Source organism: Theobroma umbraticum, unplaced genomic scaffold (assembly GCF_002168275.2).
Source record: "Theobroma umbraticum cultivar Fairchild unplaced genomic scaffold, ASM216827v3 scaffold_299.0, whole genome shotgun sequence".
Lineage (NCBI taxonomy): Eukaryota > Viridiplantae > Streptophyta > Magnoliopsida > Malvales > Malvaceae > Theobroma > Theobroma umbraticum.
In genome coordinates this window covers 429,112-436,582 of record NW_018397285.1, presented here as the reverse complement: position 1 = coordinate 436,582, position 7,471 = coordinate 429,112, and positions in this window count along the sequence as shown.

Here is a 7,471-nt window from a genome sequence, read left to right as displayed (position 1 = left end):
TTATGTGGATGATATTGTATTTGGTGCTACTAATGAGGTTTTGTGCAAGAACTTTGCTGAAGAAATGCATGGTGAATTTGAGATAAGCATGATGGGTGAACTGAAATTCTTTCTTGGCCTTCAAATCAAATAATGCAAAGATCGCATCTTTATCAATCAAGAAAGATATATTTGAGACATGCTAAAAAGGTTTGATATGCTGAAACTAAAATCAATCAACACACCAATGAGTCCCCCTCTCAAGCTTGATAAAGATGAAAAAGGAAAAAGTGTTGATCAAAAGCTTTATAGAGGTTTGATTGGATCTTTGCTTTCTTTAACTGCTAATAGGCCTGATATTCAATTTAGTGTATGCTAGTGTGCACGGTTTCAATCTTAACACGAAGTGTCACACTTAATTGCTGTAAAAAGAATCTTTAGGTCCCTTTTAGACACACAAAATTTAGGATTATGATATCCAAGAGGAACATCCTTCAATCTCATTGGATATTCATATGCAAATTTTGCTGAAAGCAAGATAAATAGAAAGAGCACTAATGGCACATGTCAGTTTCTAGGAGATATGCTTATGTCCTGGTCAAGTAAGAAACAAAACTCTATTACGCTCTTCACAGCTGAAGCTGAATATATTTCCTTAGGTAGTTGCTGTGCGCAGATTTTATGAATTAAACAATAATTAAAAGACTTTGGAGTGACCATGCATAATGTACCAATATTTTGTGATAACACAAGTGCAATCAATATATCAAATATATCAAAAAATCCAGTTGAACACTCAAGAACAAAGCACATTAAGATTAGACATCACTTTGTTAGAGACCATGTGCTTAAGGGAGACATTAAGATTGAGTTTGTCAATACCTTGCATCAATTGGCTGATGTATTTACCAAACCCTTAAATAAGGAAAGATTTTATGAAACTAATAGAAATCTAGCAATGGCTAGTATACAAGAGCTTTAAGAAAACTTTTGAGCATTTCTCTTATAAGACAGTGTATACTTAATTGATTAAGAGCATCACTTAACTAACTAAAGCATTCTATTTCTTTTAATAAAAGACCCAGTCACACAAGGGTAAACTTGGTCAATTAAAAAGCTAAAATAAAAATAATAAAATTTAAAGAAAATGGAGGTAGTTTATCAAATGAAGAAAAAGAAAAAGAAAAACCCCTTAACTGGAAAATGAAATGGGAGGCAAAACTTTGAATTTTGGAAAAAAAGGTAACTGACCACATTTAAAAAGGAGAAGTCTAATGGTTTTAAAGAAGAATAACTCTCTTAACTCATTCTCTCCTCATTCTCTCTCATCTAAAAGCAAAACCTCCTATCCTCAAACAGTCAAAAACTTAAGTCTAAAACTACTCAAAACCGATGGCCAAATCCTCTCTATCTAAACATATCTTGGAAAAGAAGAAGGGTAATAGCCCATATAAGAAAGTCCACCATCTAAAATTCAGAAGAAGAAAAAGAAAGATGAGTCAGCTTCGGTGACTAAGAAAACTAAAAAGAAAAAGAAAGAAAGGGAACAAAAACCAGAGAAAAAGAAGAAAAAAGGAAAATTCTCTACAAAAGGTAACCCTTCATCCTCGAAATTTAGAAATAAGATTCATGAGGATAGATTTAAGAAAATTAAAAATGCTCCTATCTCTTGTGGGAAATATATTGACTGGAATAGCTTGAATGAAGTTCCTAAAATTAAGGAAGGTTTATTGGATTATTTTCAAGAAATGAAATTAAAGAAATTGAGTGTTTTTAAAAACAGGACCTATAATGTTAGCCTTGTAAAGGAATTCTATGCTAGTATTGCACTGGATGAGAATGAACTTGATAACCCTGAAGATTTTGTGAAAGATAATCTGAATGTTTTTCTAAATGGAAAGGAATTTGTGGTCACAGCCATTGATTTGGGAAATCTGGTCCATATAGAGTGCAATGAGGGAGAGTTTGAAGTTCTTGAAGATTATGATCCCTCATCTCTGTTGGAAATAATCATAAGGAAAAAGGAGAGATACTCTTCTAAAAGCTATGCAAGCTTTATTAAAAGTCCACAAGTTAGGATCCTGCATTATTTTATAGCTGCATCAATCCATGAAAAAAGCAGTAGCTTTAGCTACGTAAGCCTTCAAGATATGTGGCTGATGGAGGATGCTTTAAATGGCACTTCTCTCAATTTAGGAAGATTCATGATAGAGAGAATGAAAGGAATTTGCCAGGTTGACAAAGTAAATTTGGCCTATGAATATTTGATCACATCTCTTGTAAAGAAAAAAGGAATTTAGGCCAACAGTTATGAGATGGATCAAATGAAGAGCAAAGATCAGGCCATTTATCTAGGAAGTTTCCCAAAGATGGGGCATAAACTGGATGGAGAAAAGCTTTTCAAGACTCTCATAGATACCTTGAGGGATGAGCAAACCACTCTAACTCAAACAAAGACAACTTCCTCATAGATTTCAAATGAAATGATTCTGAACATACTAATGAGAATTGATGGGAAACTCACTGACCAGTTTGCAAGAATTGAGAAACTTGAAGAAAATTTGCAAGAGCTGGGAAATTTAATGAAAGATAAAATGAAATCACCTTCTGGTCCTATAGCTAAACATACTCTTGTAGAGCCAAGTTCAACTCCAGCAGGACAAGCTAGTGAAAATTCTGATTTCCAAGCTAAAGGTGATGCATAGGAATTTGGTCCTATGAGAAAATCACCAATCCTTGAACTTGAAGATGAAAAAGAATCTAATGAAGGGATTGAAGTAGTTAGATCCTTTAATAACAACTTTCCACCACATGATGAACGACAGGCAAAGAAAGCATCTCCTACTAACTCAGAAGAAATTTTAATCATGAATGTCTTCCACCAAATGGTTAGAGAACAACAACCTAAAAGAGAAGCAGCAAAGAACAAAGCTTAGAAGTCAGAATCAAAAAGGGATTCTCCTCAATCAGTTCACACCACCAAAAAAAGTGAACCTACTGATGAAGAACAAGGACAAGTAGGTGCATCCGCCAAAGATAAATCTCAACTAACTAGTAAAGGCAGAAAGACCATGGCTACCAAGACAAAGTTCATCAAAAGAAGAAAGTCCTCCAGATTGGCTGACAAAGCTAAACCCTTAGGCAAAACTTCCACTCAAGATATAATACAAGTTTCAGACACATCCCCTGCTAAATCCTTATCACAAAAAGCTTCCCCTATGTCCTCTCTAAAACCCCTCAGTGTTCATTATGGAACAAATGAATCAACTCCTTGGTGTTCAATTTACAGCTTGGTGTTCAATTTTTTTTCTATAATGACAAAAAGGGGGAGATAGATTATGGTGAAGCAACCCTTAGGGGGAAAAAGCAAAAGGAATCTAAGGAAGATAAGTTAGGATAGAATTAATTTTTAAAGAAAATCTAGGAACTTAATTCTAGTAATGATGGGCTATTTATGCTTATGACAATATGTTACTTTAACTACTGATGGATTGATGGATTGATTTCAATTGCTGATGAATTACTTATGACTTTTGCATGCTAAGAACTTATTTTTGTTGTGCATCTATGTTTAATGAATTCATTAATAACAATTGATTGTGGAATGGATGTGGTATGCTGACAAGATATTGATGATAGATAGTTACAATGTTGATAATACTCTATCTATTTATTACTGATTACTTTGTTAGCATAAATAAAGGCACTTTGTTGAAATGTATGAATCTATTCCTTTTTTGTAAGAGATGGAGAAAAGCTTATTGAATTGGATAATAAAACAACTTGAAAAGATAACGCATACATAAAGGGGAAGCACACACTCAGGGGCAGAAATTACTAATCTTGTGCAATACAAAAAGATCTAATAGACACTGTGATGATAATCAAGGAATGTTTTGTCATTATAAAAAATGGGGGGATTCTTGTCTCCATTAATTTTTGATGATAATAAAACATTTTTACTCATTTATGTCTAACTTTTGTACTTGAGTGTGCAAGACAAAAATGTATGTTATTAATAAATTAATCACTCAAAAGCAAATATCAAAACCCGTACGAATAAGGAGTTACAATTGAGCCATAAAATAAAAGCCTCTTAGTCGAAAAACTAAGTGAGTTAGTTGGATAAAATTCAAAAGTGAAGTCGACAGGTTCAAGTAGATTTTGAGACAGAGTACACTTAATCGACCAAGAGACATTGCTAGTTAACTAAGAGCTTCCTATCAGAAATTGGGTTCAGAGATAGAGACGATTTAATTGACTTAAAAGCATTGTTAGTCGACTAAGAACTCACTGCCAGAAACTGGGATAAGAAGACAGAAATGACCTAATCGACTAATAAGCATGTTAGTCTACTAAGAAGATTTTGTCTAAAAATTTGAATTTAATTGCTATAAGATATAATAACGGCTAGAACTATCTCCAAGCTGTTTCCAATGGTCTGAATCTATCTAACACCCATCAGAGTTGATTTTCCAAATATATAAGGCACTCCTAACAACTATGAATTAGTTTCTCGAAAGCTTCCAAGATAAAAAAAGAGCTCAAAAATTAGTAAAAACTATCTTCGTACTTTCTGTACTTCCCTCCAATCCTTGTAATAGAATTAAGTACATCATTTTATACCATTCAGATCAAGTTAGTGATCATAGGTACATCTTTATTTTTGTTCTCCTTGATTATTTAGAGTGTACGAGTCACTGTAAGGGGATTGATCAAGCTTAGGTTGGCTTGATTGGTTGTATCAGTTTTAACTCAACATAGGAAAAGTTAGTTTTAGGTTTTGATTGATCCCAAGAAAAACCATTGTTAAAGTTGTGGTTGAGCTTGCAAAAAACCATTGTCAAAGCTTAGTGGAAGCTTGGGAATTCCACTGTTTATAGTGATTTGATTTGGCAAATCCTTGGTTGAAAGATCAGGTAGTGGATGTAAGTTTTTTGATCGGGCCACTATAAATCTTTATGTATTATTTGCCTTATGTTATTTTTCATTTCATTCTTTATTAAATCATTCCTTCATCTTGCATTTAACTTCTCATCCTTGATCTCTAGCTTGCCCCCAATTAGAAGTCAATCTACGTAAGTGCCAAAAAGTGTTATTCACCCCCTATCGCACATTTATTTGAGACCAACAAAGTCTAATTATTTTCTCTTAAGGATGATTTCTTAAAAAATTCTAAGTTCTAAGAAGATCATTGTACTATTCTTCAATTCTTTGCAAGTCCTTTATTAGTGGTACTTTTCTATTTCACTTTTTGGAGTTGTCTTCATCATCTTCTTTGTTCTCCAAGTTTATCTTTTCCATTTTCTCCTCAATAACATCTGCATCATCATCATGCACTACTTTTCTTGGTGCAACATTAGTCTCATAAAAAACCACATGAATAAATTCTTCTATAACTAATGTTGTTTTGTTAAACAATCTTTTAGCTTTAGAGTTTATTGCATAACCTAAGCAAATAGCTTCATCACTCTTAACATCAAAATTCCTAAGTTGTGTTTTTCGTTATTTAAAACAAAGCATTTGTATCCAAAACTCATTAAATGTGCAATGTTTGGTTTTCTACTTTTGTAAAGCTCATAAAGAGTTTTTGAAATTATGGGTTTATTTAAAATAAAAGAAGCTGTATTTACAAGTTTAACCATAAAATATTTTGGCAAATTGTTTTGACAAAGCATTGTTCTTGCCATTTCCTTCAAAGTCCCATTTTTATAACAACTCCATTATGTTGTGGAGTTCTAAGGCTAAAAATTTTTGATCAAAACAATTTTCATTGCAAAATATTTCAAAATAACAACTTTCAAATTAATAACTCTATTATATAATGTTAATTTTAATACATTTTGGGGGCTTTAGTAGTTAGACCTTTGAGTTTTAGGTTCAGATTTTAGCATTGGAAGTGTTTGTTTAATGTAAATTAGATTACATGTTAAATAGTTAAATTAAGTTGTTTCAGTTTAATTTTACTTTATTTTGTTTTTAATATACTTTAAGAAGAGTTAATGCTGATTTCTCTCATGGTTTTTATCTAGGATATCTGATGAGCAAGGTGAAGTTGAGTTATGATAGCATAAGTATGGTGAAGGTGTCATTCGTACATACTGAAGTAATTTAAAGACAACTTGAGCCACAAGAGTCCAATTGATATGATTTTTTATTTATTGGAAATTTAAGAGAATGGGCTACAACTTACATGTTTACCATTTTGAAAGTTCAAAGCAGATGGAGGTGAAAATCACATTTGTAGATGCTAGATAGATGAAGACTGCACAAAAAGTAGCATGGTGATTGAGGTCGCGATGCCGAAGTGACCACCCTCACAGCCTTGGAAGCTTGTGATCACGGTGCTATGCTGGATGGGTGCATCATATTGAAGGTTGAAAGCATGGCACTATAGCTCTAGAAGAGGAGCATCGTAGTGCTACCAAAGCTTTTCACAGTGCCGTGGAGCCAAGAAGTCATGGCCACGGTGCTGGGATTCGACCTCATGCTCAAACATGAAAACTAATCAACAATTAAAATATATAATGTAGCGAAAAAATAAATTAACATTTAGTCAGAGAAACAGTCGAATCCTATAAGATCAATGTTTGTGTTTTTCATGTAACTTAAAATAAATTATAAACACTAATAGGTTTAAAAGTTACATACCTTGCTCTAGATATCGTAATCAAGAGCCAATTAAATCCAAAAATCTTTGCTTCTTCACCTTTAGGATTTGTCAAATCTTTAGTCGCCCAAGTGTTTGGCCTCTAACAGTAATCCACATGATGACTAAATAAGACCTTCTCCAAGGTAGGATTTTACTTGTACTAGCAAATTTTGTTTCTAAAACAAAAAAACTAAAATTCTTGCTGAATCTTATTTTGTCAGACAAAGGAAACTATTTTTCCTTTCTTATCTTATGAAATGACTAAAATGTGGTTGGAGGCTTCATACTTTTAGTTTGCTAATATAACATATTTATATAGAGAAACTAATTTGTAACCTTAAATACAATAGTTGTATTTTAATTAAATTAAGTCTTTGAGAACTTAATTAATTTCTCAATTTATTTTGGTCTCTTTCAATAATGTCCAACTTAATTAATTATCCTTATTTAATTCCAATCATGTCACTTAATGTATGTGACCCATTAGGCTTCTAACATGTCGGCAATAAATAAAAATCATAATCAAATATCAATTTGATAATTAATTTATTTTTATAGATCTTGAGTGGCATCTAGCAATACATCATGACCACCCAAATGTTAGAGTGCCAATTAAAGAATTTGACAAAGCCCTTCAGTGATAAGCCTCTCTGTGCAATACGGTCCTTTCATCAAACATCTCGAATATGTCATTAAGCATGGCTTGGTGTCTACTTATGACATTTCATATTAGTTTTTATAATTCATGACTAACCTTATGAATTTATGAAACTAATTTTCCTTAAATTCATCATGTTTTGCCCAAAAACTGTATACAAGTTAATCAAGAATTGAGAACAA